General features: G+C 44.1%; 1 protein-coding gene across 2 annotated transcripts in view; it reads left to right on the plus strand.

Annotated features, from left to right (window-relative positions):
• The first annotated feature begins 878 nt into the window (after positions 1-878).
• The window catches only part of LOC310771672 (sodium/hydrogen exchanger 1-like), a 40,045-nt gene continuing 23,245 nt past the window's right edge, over positions 879-17,678 (plus strand). For both annotated transcript variants that reach the window (XR_014552455.1, XR_014552456.1), the window contains exons 1-5: positions 879-988; positions 7,983-8,100; positions 15,938-16,025; positions 16,209-16,312; positions 16,917-17,082. The gene's annotated coding sequence lies outside the window, so the exon portion shown is untranslated. The remainder of the gene's footprint in view (positions 989-7,982; positions 8,101-15,937; positions 16,026-16,208; positions 16,313-16,916; positions 17,083-17,678) is intronic.

The following is a 17,678-nucleotide window of genomic DNA, read 5'->3' on the forward strand; positions in this document are numbered from 1 at the left end:
TTCTTGGAGGAGGAGAATATTTTATTATTATTATTTTCTGGCATCTTTTGCCTTTATTAGGTAGATGTAAGTGAAGTCAAGTGAATATCACACGAGAGAAAGTGCTGTTGTACTGTAGATCAGCACGGCTGTAAACATAACCACAGCTATGCTGATATACAACAGCACGAGCTTGAGCGTGATATTGCTTTATACAACAGTTGTAAACAATGCTATTCAGCAAGTAGCAGTAGTAGTGGTCCTCATTTGTGAAGATTATCTTGTTGAACACAAAGTTAGCTGTTTCATAAACTTTTGTTAACATAATTTCATGCATTTAACCAAAATTCCCTTCCAAAAATCCCATTCGATTTTTACACGTAAGAGCCGGAACTGCAGGGACTTCTGGGTAAGCCTACAAAAATAAGTCATCCCTGCGGTACTCTATAGACCAGTCATGTGACGTCTCCTTCCCCGAAAGAGAGTTCCCCATTCATTTTATCCATAGACATTTAGAAAAATCCTTATATAACAAGTTTTAAGGCTGGAACCAAGCCAACCAGCAACCTAGTGAATCGTAAAACATTTCACTTGGCGCAAAAACAAAAAATAAAAAGCGGAATAAATCATCACGTGACTGTGTAGCTCTATAGAGAGCCAAAGTTACGCCCCCTTCCGGTTTAGGCATACTGATGATTGATTGATTGATTTAACCTTATGTGTCTTCCCACAGCACCTAAAAAAGATGGTGGTGAGCCTGATTTAACTTCCTGTGCCTTCTCACAGCAACTAAAAAAGGGCGTGGTGACATTGACAGTCCAGACTCGCCTCCGCAGCCCTAGCCTGACACCCTGTCCGACCCCCACCCTCCTCAGCCGCTCCAGCTCACCCAACTCCAACGCCAGTGGGGGAACACCCATCCCATCAGGGTGTGAAGAGGTTGACGGCCGCAGGGTCCAAGGCCCTGGGCCCAAAGACTGTATCATCATGGAGGTCACCCTTAATAAAGGTTAGAATCTCAAGTTATCCAAATTAGGGTTGTGAGTACAGAGTGAGAGTGAGAGTCTTCTCTTGTGATAATTCCTGATTTAAGCCCACATCCATCTATCTATCTATTTATTTATCTATCTATGACACATTGATGGCTTATTACAGAGCACTCAATTAGACAGTCAGTGCCAACAACATCAGGTTCAGCCAGTCAGAAGTCAGACATGCCCACCCAAATAGCGACGAGACAAACATATAAATAACATCTTTGGACCAAGTAAATCAATAATTATATGACTTTGCAACCTGTAATAATTTCAGTCTTTGTTAACTGAAACAATGATCTCCTTCGATATACAGTCGGTTCAAGGTTCAAGTTTATTATTTTTCACAAAAAGGGCGATTTGTGCTGCAGCAAGCATAAAAACCACATAGCAAACATGTAGGTATAAAAGCAATACACCGTAGAAATACACAAACAACATTTCACTGTACAAGTAAGTGTCTCCCATAAGCCATTGAGACATCGGAATTCTCGGAGAGTTCACTCATACTTAAGACAGTAGGTAGGTCATTTCAGTCATTTCAAAATGACAGTCATTGGACCTGCCATGGAAATATAATGCTGTCTAGAGAGTTAGAGTCACCAGCTGGGGAAAAAACACCTAACCCTAACCCGGAAAACTGGGACATCTGGTCACCCTAGAACAGTGGTCCCCAACCACTGGGCCGCGGACCGGTACTGGGCCACAATGCATTTGGTACCCGGTAGAAAATAAATAAAAATTAAAAAAATACATAGGCTACGATATTATAGGCTGTGTGTGGTAGTTGAAACATAGTTTCAAGTTGACGTTTATTTATGTTTGTAGTTGAAACAAAAACATAAATACTGTAGGCTACATAACAGTACAACACAAAAGGCTGTTATTTACCCTTTGTGGGGGCGACAAAGGGTAAATAACAGCCTTTTGTGTTGTACTGTATGTATGTACTGGTGAGTAAATATATATGTAACTAAAACCATTAAAATTGACAACCGGTCCGCAACTTTTTTTTCCATGTATCTACCGGTCCTTGGCACAAAAAAGGTTGGGAACCCCTGCTCTAGAACATTATTATTCAGTCTGACATTGCCTCCATGTTATACATTTTCTGTGTGGGGGGGTTGACTTTTTCCCAACCAATCACTAGTGACTAACATGTAAGGAGTCTGGACTAGGCTATGTTTAACCCTCATGTCTGGGCGTCAGTCGCTCTAGTATTTGCGGTGTGTCGTCTCTTGTCGGCTTTGATGGCGGCTTGTCGGTGGCTTTTCTGGCTGATTCATGTTGGATCGTCGTTGGTGAGAGAAATCACTGATTGGCTGGTCAGGGATAGAGAAATCACTGATTGGCTGGTCAGAGAGGAGAAGAGAGGAGTCACACACAAAACACTCTGCTCATTTTCCAACTTTAGCTCATCTGATCATGCCAAAACGTTCGACAACAACGTGCCTTTGCGAAAGCCCCTCGACCCTCTCGCTGCACAATACCTCTGTCTCTTCCTTTGTTCTCCCACAAGCAAAACACCAGACAAACAAGGGCTGACAAACGCCAATGCCATTTGCAACTTTTTATCAGACATTCTTGATTAGAAGTAGCTATATTACGAAACCGTTTAAGTGAGCGAAATGGGTAGGCAAATGCTGCTTTGTTTCATGAATCAGGTGTCACCCAGGTGCAGCACGTAGCTACATGCTAGTTGTTTGATGAATCAGGTGTCACCCAGGTGCAGCACGTAGCTAAATGCTAGTTGTTTGATGAATCAGGTGTCACCCAGGTGCAGCACGTAGCTACATGCTAGTTGTTTCATGAATCAGGTGTCACCCAGGTGCAGCACGTAGCTACATGCTAGTTGTTTCGTGAATCAGGTGTCACCCAGGTGCAGCACGTAGCTACATGCTAGTTGTTTCATGAATCAGGTGTCACCCAGGTGCAGCACGTAGCTACATGCTAGTTGTTTCGTGAATCAGGTGTCACCCAGGTGCAGCACGTAGCTACATGCTAGTTGTTTCATGAATCAGGTGTCACCCAGGTGCAGCACGTAGCTACATGCTAGTTGTTTCATGAATCAGGTGTCACCCAGGTGCAGCACGTAGCTAAATGCTAGTTGTTTCGTGAATCAGGTGTCACCCAGGTGCAGCACGTAGCTACATGCTAGTTGTTTGATGAATCAGGTGTCACCCAGGTGCAGCACGTAGCTAAATGCTAGTTGTTTCATGAATCAGGTGTCACCCAGGTGCAGCACGTAGCTAAATGCTAGTTGTTTCATGAATCAGGTGTCACCCAGGTGCAGCACGTAGCTACATGCTAGTTGTTTCATGAATCAGGTGTCACCCAGGTGCAGCACGTAGCTACATGCTAGTTGTTTCGTGAATCAGGTGTCACCCAGGTGCAGCACGTAGCTACATGCTAGTTGTTTCGTGAATCAGGTGTCACCCAGGTGCAGCACGTAGCTACATGCTAGTTGTTTGATGAATCAGGTGTCACCCAGGTGCAGCACGTAGCTACATGCTAGTTGTTTCATGAATCAGGTGTCACCCAGGTGCAGCACGTAGCTACATGCTAGTTGTTTCGTGAATCAGGTGTCACCCAGGTGCAGCACGTAGCTACATGCTAGTTGTTTGATGAATCAGGTGTCACCCAGGTGCAGCACGTAGCTAAATGCTAGTTGTTTGATGAATCAGGTGTCACCCAGGTGCAGCACGTAGCTACATGCTAGTTGTTTCGTGAATCAGGTGTCACCCAGGTGCAGCACGTAGCTACATGCTAGTTGTTTCGTGAATCAGGTGTCACCCAGGTGCAGCACGTAGCTACATGCTAGTTGTTTCATGAATCAGGTGTCACCCAGGTGCAGCACGTAGCTACATGCTAGTTGTTTCGTGAATCAGGTGTCACCCAGGTGCAGCACGTAGCTACATGCTAGTTGACCATCGTGTTTGTGGTGTGTTCAAATGACACAGGAGATATGAGCTGATGCATCAGTTGGGTTCTAGTCCTTTCTGGTTTTCTCTGTGTGTCTCTGTAACACCTATTTTAAAAATAGACTAAAGACTTTTATGTTTACCGTCGCTTTTAACTGCTGACAGCTACTATGCAAACCCAATGAGTCCTCTATAAGTTTTTAGCTCTTTTTGCAACTGCTGCGCCTGTTGCTTAATGCACTTTTTATACTCTTTTTTTAAAGTTTTGTTGTGATGCTTTTAAATGTCCATTTTATTCTCTTCTTTTCTTTTCTTTTCTTTTCCTGTCAACCATTTTATGTGAAGCACTTTGAATTGCCTCTGTGTATGAAATGTGCTATACAAATAAACTTGACTTGACTTGACTATTATAATAATATAAAAGCTGATAGGTAATGCTGCAAACTGTAATATATAATGGAATTGACCATTTCGTCTACTGGAGCACAGTGGAATGTTTAAATGAGACTCAGAGACAAGAGTTAATGTGAAATATGCCGTGTTCTTGTATTAATAAAAATAAATAAAAGGATTTGAACAACGTTGTTGGTACCAAAGACAGAAAAAAGACAATAATATCAACAATGGTGCTTTGATATAAAAAAAATAGCAATTGATTTCAAGTTTACTATATCATTTTCTGGGTAAATCTATAGTATCTTGGGTGCACCCTTGTAACCTGAATTTTCAGTTTAATTTATCAACATTTAAATATAAAAAATATAAAAATATAAAAACAAACTAAATAAATACAAACAACGACCCGTCACTGCAGGAAGGTATTCTGCTAGTCAGCCACTAATTCACAGTTCCAGGGAAAGAAAGAGGCAAGTCCATTACGAATAAATGCTTATGCTTATGATGCTTATGATGTAATGATGTGGCTTGCACTCAGTTCTGTAACTGGTTTTATGTTTTTGCTTTTTTTTCTCTACGTTTATTTTATGTGAAACTATTTGTGCTGCTGTCCTGGCCAGGACCCCCTTGCAAAAGAGATTCTGAATCTCAATGAGTTTTTATTCCTGGTTAAATAAAGGTCACTAACTAACTAATAAAGTCCAGAGCAAAAAACAAACCACGCCTTTTAAGCGTAGAATTATTCACATCGTCCTGATTGGAGAACTGCAGTAAACGAATCACAAGCTTCCCTTTCATGCTCCAATTCCTCTTTCATCCCCATCTGTCTCCATATATATTATTCCATATTATTATGCTCCTCAAATCTCACTGCAGTTTAAAGGACGGCTTTTCCGTGGGGAATATGAATATATATTAAATCTCACGCCCCTAAGGTTTTCGAATCCGTTGAAATTTTTGAAATTGGTTTTTCACAGCCAAAGCTATCAACCATCTCTCACATATTTTTTGGCCCAGCCGACGCGTTTTGCGTCATCTGGGCCAAGTCCGCCTTGCGGAAGTCGAGCACCTATGAACTACACTACTTGTGGGCCTGTGCTGCCATGGTCCCGCCTCTAGAGGTCCTCCACGCCCCTTCAGAGGTCTTGAAGAAAAACAAAAGGCAGCCATCTTTTTCCACCGCCTAGCCTATGGTAGCTAATATTAGCTTTCCATAGCTCCTTGCAAAGAGACCATATCTCTGAAACGGAAGCACGGACAGACATGGGACTGGCGGCATTGGAAAGCTCGTCAAATTTTACATCTAGTAACAAAATCAACGCTGAGCAATGTACCCGTTTTTACACATTTTTACATGAAATAGTTACAATATCAGATGCGCGTAACTCCTTGGAAAATGCCTTAAAATGCATGATTTTTTTTTTGAAGACATCTCCCGACATATATACTTCGGTTTAAATTTGGTGCAATTTGGAGGCAATTTTATTTTTGATTTATTCTTCTTCTCATAATGTTTTTATGTCGAAGCCTTCTTCTTCTTCTTCTTTGAGTTTTATGGCGGTTGGCAAACATATATGTGCATTACCGCCACCTACTGGAGTTTGATATCAGCCAAATGCCTGAGGCGTGGGCGTGGAATCTAAGGCCACGCGAGCCCAGTGCATTGTGGGAACTGTAGGATTTCGGCTCCACGCACCCGCCCCTCCTGGGAGAACGCTATACGAGAGAGACAAACAACATTACATGGTTTTTGTCAGTCGGGCATTAAAACAAAAGTAACAAACCTTTTTTGAAAATTTTAAGAGCAGAAAGTACACATATTTGTGTTAAAATGTAGAGAGGAAAAGTAAAAAGTTTTCAGAAAAATAAATATTCAGTAAAGTACAGATAACTGAAAATCCTACTTAACTCATTGAGTGCCAAGGACGAGTATAGTCGTCAATTCGAATAGTAACGTAGAGTGCCAAAGACGACTAAAGTCGTCAATTGCGTTTTTTGACGGTGGGACGTGGATCAAAGCCTCGTGCATCTCCTGTAAAAATATTGTAGCTATTGAAGGTGTATAACCTATTTTACGGACCCATTAGGTGGCGACAGTGCTCTCCAGATTAGAGAAAGTTGAGGAAAAAAAGCAGAAAAAGCCCCGTGATGAAAGAGAAACCGATGCATGAGCCAGAGCGGCACAGATTGCTCTGGCTGCCTGGAGCCAACGTTAGCTGCGAACAGCAGTCAATCCGCTCCCACAAATGAGCCCCTCTGTCTCTGCTGCATAGTTTCTCCACACAATTAGCCGCCAGAAAATAAAACCAAAGCCAAACCATTCTCATGAGAATGGTTTGGCTTTTCAGTGTCGCGCTGGGAGCCGGCGCACAAGGCTGAGCGCTCCGAAAATAGACTGGGTGCAGCGCACTTTGAAACGCGCAGCAGAAAGCCTATAATCGGACGCAGCTTCATCCCAGCTCACAACCGAAACCCCAGAAACGCAGACGAACGCGAGCCCGATCCAGACTCCCCCGACGAGCGGCCGCCATCCGAACGTGGATCCGTAAGGCAGCAGAGCCTGCCATAGCAGGCAGCAGAGACTCGCCTGACACACGCAGCAGCCAGCAGAGCGAGCAGAGCCACCAGAGACACTCCCACGGAGGAGGAGTTTGGAGTTGAGGGGGGTGTGAGTGCTGTTTATTGAAAGAAATTACTGTTCAGATGTTTCAGGTCAGAAAATATTAGCTTCAGAGTCAGTGAATGTGCTTGAAATGCTTAATTTCACAAAAGGCTGAATATCTCAGCTTCTAATTTGAAACGCCTGTTTTTGCTGAAAACAACCTATCTTCTCCGGCTCATAACTAAAGAACGGAAAATGGTATCAATAAACTTTTTTTGCTGATGATACAATAGAGTCTCCTCGTTCTTTGTGCGTGTTCGGTGTTTACATAGTAATATCACACAATATTCTGTGGGCCTCGAGAAATCACTGAAAACGCTCTGAAACTCTGGCACTGGGAGCGTCCGTTCTCCAAAAGTGGCTGGCACTCAATGAGTTAAGTACAGTAACAAAGTATTTGCCACAAGACCAGCTTCTTCCCAACCGCCATCAGCCTCACCAACAAGGCCCGGAAACCCCTTCCGCCAAGGACCTCACCAACAACCCCCCCCACACACACACACAAACTCACTACCTCCTCCTAAACTCAACTGAACTCCTCCCCCATAAAACTGTAACTCATATCTAATTTAATGCCTGTTTAACTGGGACTGTAAATTTCATGTACATTCAATGTAAACTCTTATTTAACTCCGACTGTAAATTCATGTAAATCCACTGCCTATTTAACGTCTATTTAACTCAGTCTGTAAATCTCATGTAAATTCAACGTAAATTCATATTTATTATCCACAGAACACTTCACCGCTCATGTACATATTGTATATATTTACTCGATTTGATTGCACTTGCAACTTTGTGATTGTCTTTAGTTATCTTCCTACTTCTTATCTCTGTATATTGATGTGACCCCTACGCTGCATACAGACACTAAGACAAATTCCTCGTATATAACTTGCATACTGTGGCAATAAAAGTGATTCTGATTCTGATTCTAATTAGTTACTTCCCATCTGTGATTTCCTGCGTCTCTGTGTGTTGATGTTGCAGAGCCGGGTGTTGGCCTGGGCATCGGTGCCTGCTGCCTGACCCTGGAGCGTTCTGCTCCTGGCATCTACATCCACAGCCTAGCCCCCGGCTCTGTGGCCAAGATGGACGGCCGGCTCAGGTAAGAGTCGGCGCTTCAGGACAATTCAATCAAATCTGAAAACAGATACACAAGATGCACTCAAACAAAACACAAAACTCTCTCATGCTCACAATTTAGTCTTTCCACTTTGATTCATTAAGATTGGTACACATGATCATATTTTCGGTGGCTTTCGGTGTGCTCAGCAGTAAATATTTGACTTTTGACCCAGGTTGCACTTTTCAGATGATCTTCCAGCCCAAGTAGTTCTCAAACTGAGAACCACTGGTATAGATGCATTTCAACTGCATGGTACTGGCTCATCTCGCCTCGCCTCGCCTTTTTTGGTTTTCCATTGGGCAAGTACCTGCAAGCTGAGGCAATACTTTTCACAACCAGTTGTAGGGGGTGGGCACATTGAGGGGGTACTATTTGCAGTGGAAAACCAACAGGTACTACCAAAAGCGAGTACATACTTAGCTTTCGGAAAACATGCAGAATTACACATGAAATGAACGCAGGGTGCGGACAGAGCCGTATGGGTATCCATATTTAACGTTGAGCATAATTGGGCCTTAAAGCGGCATACTGTATGTGTTGATGTACAAAGGTGGTAGAGAAAGTCATCTTGTGGAAACTCACACGAAATATACCAACAGGAAGTGGCTAACATTACATTCGTCGCTAGCTTCCAGCAAAAACAAACAACAACATAGACTCCAGCAAAAAGTCCACGCAAAAAGAAATTTAAGAAATTTACCACTCGAGGAAGGGGGTTGTGGCCACATTTACCACTGGTACAGGGTTTATGGCACTCGGCGAATACATTTATCCTTCCGCCACAGAATATAGTTCCATTGACGTCCCAGGTTCACTCCGTGACAACTCAAGCTCAGCCAGTTCTCTCTCCCCAATTTCACCATGTCGTTCTTTGTTCACTTCACCTTCATCTTCATCTAACCACTGCTCAAAACTCAATCCACCCAGTAAATCAAACGTTACTACGAAATCGGACATTTCCTTGTTAGAGATTTGTAGACTGACAGGCTAACAGTGGGCGGAGTCAGCACAGGTGTTCTTCATTCATCAGGGAGCGGAGTGATACTGCGGTTGGAGCCGAACTGTAGATTGTTGGCCTATTTACCACTGTTGCTAGCCAATCAGAATCCAGTATTCACTCATGCTGTTGTAGAAATATATTTATCTAGTGAAGCCCGTCTGGCCGGACAGTAGCAATGTGACCGACATCGGGGGAAACTAGAGTCTGGGCTGTGTTTTTGGTTCATGGAGGGACCTTGTTGCTTGTAGCAGCTGTAATGTTGTTTTGGCCGATAACGTTAGCTGCTTGCTAATGGATTTACCACCTGGTCAAAAACCGCTAATAACATTACCGTCTTGTGTGAAGTAATGCAACAGTCGCAAATATGCCTAATGTTACTACCGTTATGCTTATGGTCATGGAACATTGTTTGACTGACTGCATTAGCTGTGGTGGTGAGACTGACTAATATTATAACGTTAGCTTGATGCTATACTAATAGATTTACATTTATAGAAATTACCACCCAGCCCCACTAATAACGTGTTGATAATGAAGTTTTTTTTTTCAAGATTCAAGATTTTATTGTCACTCCGTAGTACAAGTATCACGTGTGAAATTCTTGTGCTGTGGACTCTGTTTACAACATAGTACAAAAATAACAGGGCATATGGGTGCAGGAAAACAACAAGACACACAACAAGCAATAAGGCAGTGTAGTGATAAGACAAGTCAGAGACAGTGGCATATTCACTGCACATAGGTGCATATGGCATGTGCATACTTTAGACATACTTAAACATAGTTGACGTTCTGTTTGCACAGGTGCAAATAGCATATACCTAATTAAACATACAATTAAACATTAGACATACGTAATGGTAGCAGCTACAGTACGGTACAGTACAGCTACTACACTATTTGTGTATGTTAAGGAGTCTCGTGGCTTGCGGGAAGAAACTGTCCCTCAAGCGATTTGTGCGCGCTTTTGGGACCCTGTATCTCCTCCCTGAGGGTAACAGGGAGCACAGGCTGTTGTGGGGATGGTTTGTGTCTTTGATGATCTTCAGGGACCTCCTGAGGCACTGCTGATTATACTGTTCCTGCAGTTCTGGCAGCTCACATCCTGTTACGTGCTGGGCCGCGCGCCTCACTCTTCTTAGCGCCCTGCGGTCCATGGTGGTACAGTTCCCAGGTGGTGAAGCAGCCAGTCAGCAGGCTTTCAATGGTGCCTCTGTAGAAGTCCCTGAGGAGTTCTGGCCTTAGCCCAAATTTCTTTAGGCGCCTGAGTCCGTGTAGTCGCTGTTGGGCCTTTTTGACAACAGTGGCGGTGTGGCTGGCCCATGTCAGGTCCTGGTGGATGTTGACTCCCAGGTACTTGAAGCTGTCCACCCTGTCCACCACTGTGCCGTTGATGGTGATTGGGAGGTGTGTGCCCCCCCCCCCCCCTCCTGTAGTCTACAATGATCTCCTTGGTCTTGGAGATGTTCAGAGAGAGGTGGTTGTCCTGGCACCATTGTTCCAGGGCCCCCACCTCCTTTCTGTAGGCCGTCTCGTCGCTCTTGGAGATCAGCCCCACGACTGCTGTGTCATCTGCAAACTTCACGATGGTGTTCGAATATTGAGTCGCCACGCAGTCGTGGGTGTAGAGGTCGTACCAGAAGGGGCTGGAGACGCACCCCTGGGGCACTCCTATGCTGATGGTCAGTGGGGAGGAGGTGAGGTTGCCCACTCTCACCACCTGGCGGCGGTCTGTCAGGAATGTAAATAATGTCATAAATATGCTTAAAGGAGAATTTCGGTTTTTTTTAACCTGGACCCATCTCCTGGCATTAATTATGATTTGGCCACTCACCCAGCGATCTCCGCGGCGTTTCTGGCCGTCCTAGCGTTGTTTTGAGATCAATAGCGTCCAAGACAGTCGTAAAATGGAGCTGATTTGGGGCCAAGTGTGAGCCTGTCTTTCCTGCATCTAAATAGCTATTTTTATTCCCGTTTTCGCCACATATCGCCATAATCTGATCCGTCAACATCCACCATAGTGATATTTCCCCCCAGGCTATTTCCTGGTCTCTCCCAGGGACCAAATTACCTCAAACGTGATCTCGGTCACCAAGTCTCGTGAAGTCCCGCGATACTTTCCTGCCGACTGGTCAACTACAGGTCGGACGCTTTGCGGTGGTGGTTTTAGCGTAACCTATGTGGGGTTTGGCATAACCTTCGTTATTTCGAATCCCACATAGGTTACGCCAAACCCCACATAGGTTACGCTAAAACCACCACCGCAAAGCGTCCTACCTGTTTAGTTGACCAGTCGGCAGGAAAGTATCGCGGGACTTCACGAGACTTGGTGACCGAGATCACGTTTGAGGTAATTTGGTCCCTGGGAGAGACCAGGAAATAGCCTGGGGGGAAATATCACTATGGTGGATGTTGACGGATCAGATTATGGCGATATGCGGCTAAAACGGGAATAAAAATAGCTATTTAGATGCAGGAAAGACAGGCTCACACTTGGCCCCAAATCAGCTCCATTTTACGACTGACTTGGACGCTATTGATCTCAAAACAACGCTAGGACGGCCAGAAACGCAGCGGAGATCGCTGGGTGAGTGGCCAAATCACAATTAATGCCAGGAGATGGGTCCAGGTTAAAAAAAAACGAAATTCTCCTTTAATGTTACTGTTATGCTTATGGAACATTGTTTGACTGTTCAGTTTGGTCAACTCCAGGCATTAGATGGTACCGGGGGAGCAGGCTCTGAATGCAGTTAGCTGCAGTGAGACTGCACATTATTATAATGTTAGCTTGATGCTAATCGCGGCTAACTAATATTGATTTACATTTATAGAAATTACCACCCAGCTCCACTAATAGCGTTACCGTATTGTGTGGGTAATGAATGTAACAGTCGTAAATATGCCTAACGTTACTGTTATGCGAACATTGTTTGACTGTTCAGTTTGGTCAACTCCAGGCATTAGATGGTACCGTATAATACTGGGGAAGCAGGGTAGTTCCTGGCTCACGCTAACATGAATATCTTTATGCATTTCCCCGCAGCCAATGCAAGCCAAAACACGACCAAACATGCCACAATAGTGTCCGATAATTCATCGAGAATCCTTCCTGGGCATCTCGAGGCTGATCTGACCGATAAATTGTCCAGGTTGCCGTTTTCTTTATGAGTTACAAAGCAACCAACAGTCTGCTGTTGCCATGCAGCTGCTTGTGTGCATGCGAGTATGGTGCCCGCGCGTCAGCTCGTTCACACGCTGCCTGCAGTTACTCTAATGGCCACCAGTGTCAGTAATAGTTAGAACTTACGGATAGGACCTTTTAAAGGGATACTTCACATTTTCTAAAGTCTAGCGCTGTTTGCTACTACTTACCAGTGTTGATGTTGATTCATAGTTATTTCTCAGCACAATCCATGCTGTTCCTCATAGTAGCTCTGGAAAGTTGGGCAAAAATGAATGCTGCCCCCAGGGCAGAAATATGGAGAAAAAGGTGGCATACTAATGCACATGCTCAATAAGCAAGTCATCCTTGTCGCAGCGCATTTTCTATAGTTTCTATACCATTTTCTATATAATGTGTGTGTGTGTGTGTGTGTGTGTGTGTGTGTGTGTGTATGTGACCAAGCAGTGATGATACAATTTATATGCTGGCTCCCCCCCCCCTTTTGTGTTTGTGTGTGTGTGTGTGTGTGGGGGGGGGGTGGGGGGTAGTAGTAGTTTTAAGGTACAAATATTCACTGTAACAAGTTGCTTTTTAGCATGCATATTAGTAGCATATTGGCTGTATATTAGTGATTGTGAAGCATGTATTTGTACATGAATCATCTGCTTTAGGGCTTTCAAAATAAAACCCTTATTGTAACATTGGCATTAATATTAATATTGTGTAATGCTTTACAGCCACAGTTTCACTCGTAATCTTAACATCAGGAGTATTTTGATACAAGGTTTGCTGCTTTGTTCGTTGAAATACCTTTTTCTCATCCAACGTCCATCAATAAGCTATTTACTTTTGTTTAAAGTCCCTGGAAACCAAAATCCACAAAAACGTTCTAACTATGTTATTTAGGGTCTTATGTTAGTAATTATGTGCCTCCGAAATTATTATGCATTACTTTCAACCCAAAGCCTTAAAATCAACACTTTTCTACAAGATTCTACAAGATACTTCCTCATTGAAGAGAGCAGTGCGCGAGGTGCTAAAATGCAGGAGCTTATGACGTCATAAGCTCTATATAACCTTTGTACGCGCGCGCAACCCGCAGTCCCGCACATTCTGCCTCCATCGGCGGAGGGATCCGAAAACAGACGCCCGCTGCAGCGCACGGGGGTGAGTTTCTCCAAGCTCCAGCATGCAGGCTGTGTGTCAGTGTGGGGATGAGTCTCTGCCAGCAACGGCATGCAGGCTGTGTGTTAGTGTGGGAGTGAGTTTCTGCCAGCTCCAGCATGCAAAGATCCGTCGCCTGACGCAGGCAGCAGAGACCCGAGCAGAGCCACCAGAGACACTCCCACGGAGGAGGAGCCTGCAGCCGAGGGGGGTGGGGCACGCAGGGCACCACACAACACCCACCCAGACAGCAGGCTCGATGGACAGATTGGCAAACACAAGCTAGAATACCTGATGCCCACCAGCAGTAAATCAAGACCAGCAAGAAGGTGTAGGGTCTGTGCACGCAGGGGCCAGCGCTGCTGGTTGCAGCTAAAAAATATTATTTTGCCATCAAAATTCCTTTGTTTTCGCTGTTTTATTGAAGGAAATTATTTTTGAGGTGTCACTACATCAGAAAATATTAGCTTCAGAGTCAGTGATGTGCTTGAAATGCTTCATTTCACAAAAGGCTCATTATCTCAGCTTCTAGTTTGAAGCGTCTGTTTTTGGTGAAACCAACCTATCTTCTACTGCTGATAACTAAAGAACGGAAAATTATATCAATAAACTTTTTTTTGCTGATGATACAAGAGAGTCTCATCGTTCTTTGGGCGTGTTTGGTGTTTACATAGTAATATCACACAATATTCTGTGGGTCTTGAGAAATCACTGAAAATGCTCTGAAAGGGCTGGCACTGGGAGCATCCGTTTTCCAGAAGTGGCTGGCAGCCAATGAGTAAACGCGATATCTGAGGAACACCTTGATGGAATTTCATCAAATTTGCCTCAAACATCGACTTAGACTGAAGGATGATCCGATTAGATTTTGGTGGTCAAAGGTCAAAGGCCAAGGTCACTGTGACCTCTCGATCGCCATTTTCAAGCTTGTTAGCGCAACATCTCAGAAATGTTTTGACGGAGTTTCATCAAATTTGCCTCAAACATTGACTTGGACTCAAGGATGAACTGATTAGATTTTCATGGTCAAAGGTCAAAGGTCAAGGTCACTGTGACCTCACGAATGCCATTCCCAAGTTCGTTAAAGCGTTATCTCAAGAACGGCTTGATGGAATTTCTGCCAATTTGGCTCAAACATCGACTTGGGCGCAAGGATGAAAGGATTACATTTTGGTGATCAAAGGTCAAGGTCACTGTGCCCTCTCCAACGCCATTTTCAAGCTTGTTAATGCCATATCTCAGGAATGCCTTGACGGAATTTCATAAAATTTGCCTCAAACATTAACTTGGCCTCAAGGATGAACTGATTACATTTTGGTGGTCAAACTTCAAGGTCACTGTGACCTCACGAACGCCATTCCCAAGTTGGTTAACGCAATATCTCAAGAACGGCTTGATAGAATTTCTTCTGATTTGGCTCAAACATCGACTTGGACGCAAGGATGAACTGATTCCATTTTGGTTATCAAAGGTCAAGGTCACTGTGACCTCTCGAATGCTATTTTCAAGCTTGTCAATGCGATATCTCAGGAATGTCTTGATGGAATTTCTTCGAATTTGCCTCAAACGTCCACTTGGACTCAAGGATGAACTGATTACATTTTGGTGGTCAAAGTTCAAGGTCACTGTGACCTCACACACCCAATTTCCAAGCTCTGTAACGCAACATCTCAGGAGTGCCTTGAGGGAATTTCTTCCAATTTGCCTCAAATGGTGATTTGGACTTAAGAATTAACTAATGGCGGAGGCATAAGTCCGCGTTGCGGTCGTTCTTGTTGTTAGTGTATGTGTGAGTTTGGCCTGTCTTTCCCCAGGTATTTTTGTTAGTGTATGTGTGAGTTTGGCCTGTCTTTCCCCAGGTATTTTTGTTAGTGTATGTGTGAGTTTGGCCTGTCTTTCCCCAGGTATTTTTGTTAGTGTATGTGTGAGTTTGGCCTGTCTTTCCCCAGGTATCTTTGTTAGTGTATGTGTGAGTTTGGCCTGTCTTTCCCCAGGTATTTTTGTTAGTGTATGCGTGAGTTTGGCCTGTCTTTCCCCACATATTTTTGTTAGTGTATGTGTGAGTTTGGCCTGTCTTTCCCCAGGTATTTTTGTTAGTGTATGTGTGAGTTTGGCCTGTCTTTCCCCAGGTATTTTTGTTAGTGTATGTGTGAGTTTGGCCTGTCTTTCCCCAGGTATTTTTGTTAGTGTATGTGTGAGTTTGGCCTGTCTTTCCCCAGGTATTTTTGCTAGTGTATGTGTGAGTTTGGCCTGTCTTTCCCCAGGTATTTTTGTTAGTGTATGCATGAGTTTGACTTGTCTTTCCCCAGGTATTTTTGCTAGTGTATGTGTGAGTTTGGCCTGTCTTTCCCCAGGTATTTTTGTTAGTGTATGTGTGAGTTTGGCCTGTCTTTCCCCAGGTATTTTTGTTAGTGTATGTGTGAGTTTGGCCTGTCTTTCCCCAGGTATTTTTGTTAGTGTATGTGTGAGTTTGACTTGTCTTTCCCCAGGTATCAGAGCAGGAGATGGACCATGTTATAGCTCGATCCACACACAGGGACAACATGAGCAAGGACGGACACTCATCTCACACTTTAGGTCTTTACTTCGTCTCACTCTTTTATTTACTCTTGCTCAATCATGTTTTTATAGGTTATTTTGGCTGCTGAAATGCAATGTTCAACTTACATTTAATGGAATGCTAGAGGTCAGTTCAGGGTTGTTGTTTAGTTTTGGGTATCAAACTCATCAGGATTTGTTTTACATTGCCTGAATCTGCAGGAGTCCCTTCCAAGAGTCCCTCCCCAACAGTGAAGGCAAAGCAGGGAGAGGGTTCCCCTGCTCTCAGCTGGACCATGAAGAGTTTCCTTGAGCCTGCCAGTAGGGTAAGTATTTATGTATACAGTATATAGTCAAGACAGTCTCTGTTATTTTATTTCTATAGTCAATGCAGTCTATGTTATGTTATTTATATATATAGTCAATACTGTACAGTCTCTGTTGTTATGTTTGGTTACGTATTTATATATATAGTCAATACATCATCTTGCTTTTAGATATCATTTGATTTGGTTTGTTTGTGGCTATTTTAAACTTTGATTTTCATTATTGTATTTACCTCCTGCTAAGTTTCTGTCTTTTGGTGATGGGAAAACTTAGCAGTAAGTAATTGGATACAGCAAAAAAAGTATCCTAAATAAATAAGAGAACAGTGCCCTTCGCCCATTGTTATCCATGATTCAAACACTCTCACTCTGACTAATCATTACTACCATTGGCCAGAAATTAAATCTATTGAAACAGTCACATGGTACTCTCCGTTCACTGCCAAAAAATACGTTGGGACTAAAGTCAAGCTCAAACAGATTTTTAAAACGAATTGCCAAAATCAGAACTTCATAGGTGCAAGTTAAAATGAAAACAATGACTCTTCTTCTTCTACTCCTTTTCATGTCTTTCTTCTTCTGTGGTTTGCCCCCCTCTCCGCAGCAGGGCTCACTGAGCTCAGAAACAGAGCTAGCTCAGTACTTTTCGCAGGAAGTGGCCGGCCATTCCTCCCTGTCTGAATCCATGTTGATGGCCTTGAGCAGTGATGACATGCCCCACCATAGGGGCTGCAGTGCCTCAGTGGTCAACTCTTCCCCACAGCCACACGGTACGCTCCACCACAACCCCTCCCCACAGCCACACGGTATGCTCCACCACAACCCCTCCCCACAGCCACATGGTACATTTCACCACAACCCCTCCCCACAGCCACACGGTACACTTCACCACAACCCCTCCCCACAGCCACATGGTACATTTCACCACAACCCCTCCCCACAGCCAAATAGTACACTTCACCACAACCCCTCCCCACAGCCACACGGTACACTTCACCACAACCCCTCCCCACAGCCACACGGTACACTTCACCACAACCCCTCCCCACAGCCACATGGTACATTTCACCACAACCCCTCCCCACAGCCACACGGTACATTTCACCACAACCCCTCCCCACAGCCACACGGTACACTTCACCACAACCCCTCCCCACAGCCACATGGTACATTTCACCACAACCCCTCCCCACAGCCACACGGTACGCTCCACCACAACCCCTCCCCACAGCCACATAGTACACTTCACCACAACCCCTCCCCACAGCCACATGGTACACTCTACGACTGTAAATGTCAAGTTAAAGCCTGGCTTGATTCAATCCTTTGTGAAAGCATGAAATCTTTCTCGCACAAATCTCAAGTA

Source organism: Poromitra crassiceps (assembly GCF_964638095.1).
Source record: "Poromitra crassiceps genome assembly, contig: HAP1_SCAFFOLD_984, whole genome shotgun sequence".
Taxonomy (NCBI): Eukaryota; Metazoa; Chordata; class Actinopteri; order Beryciformes; family Melamphaidae; genus Poromitra; species Poromitra crassiceps.